Raw genomic sequence first — 840 nt, 5'->3', positions numbered from 1 at the left:
TGAGTACTTTGTAGACAGGCTGCAGGAGCAAAGTGAGTTCCACTTCTCTGCTGAACAGGTGAGCTCTCAGCCTGCCGCCCCCTCTCCATCCCCCTGAGAACATGGAACCCAGCACAACGAAGAAGAGCGGACTGGAGGGGCAGCAGCCCCCCTCCCACAAGGGTCTTCCTCATAAGCCAGAACCTCCTGGAACAAATGGGTGAAATTTGAACTTGCGTTTCCAGACCTAGAGTCCAAGTCAATTCTAGGGGTGGGGTTCCCTCCTATGTCCCACCTTCTCCTCCCGCTCTCACCAAATGCAGCCACAGTGAGCACAGTCTCCGACGTGGGGCTGGGCAGGATGGTCGCATCTTCCCTCATGCTTAGGCTCATGGTGGTTGAATTGGGGGGAACATTTTGAAATGTGTCTAAAATGGAGTGGGGTCAGGGGCATCAGTGAAGGGGACTGACACAGCCTATCAGAGAGAGCTAGCTTCCCTCCTGCTTCCCCCTAGTGAAGGACCGGAATTTATGCTGCAGAGCTATGAGGTCAGACTGGGCAAAATAGAGCCGTCTGTATTGTGCCAGGGTTGAGGTGGGAGGAACGTTTCTGCTCAGGCAAGGCTCCAACAAACCAGGCTGCCTGTTAAGGGCAAAGGTTTCTGACTCTCTTTAAAAGTGCTATGCTGGCCTGGTGCAGTGACTCATGCCTGTAATCCCAGTACTTTGGGCGGCTGAGACAGGTGGATCACTTGAAGTCAGGAGTTTGAGACCAGCCTGGCCAAAATGGTAAAACCCCATCTCTCCTAAAAATAAAAATAAATAATAAAAAATAAAAAAAAGATCGGGCACGGTGGTTCA

This window comes from Piliocolobus tephrosceles, chromosome 4 (genome assembly GCF_002776525.5).
Source record: "Piliocolobus tephrosceles isolate RC106 chromosome 4, ASM277652v3, whole genome shotgun sequence".
Taxonomy (NCBI): domain Eukaryota; kingdom Metazoa; phylum Chordata; class Mammalia; order Primates; family Cercopithecidae; genus Piliocolobus; species Piliocolobus tephrosceles.
This window is presented reverse-complemented; position numbering follows the sequence as displayed.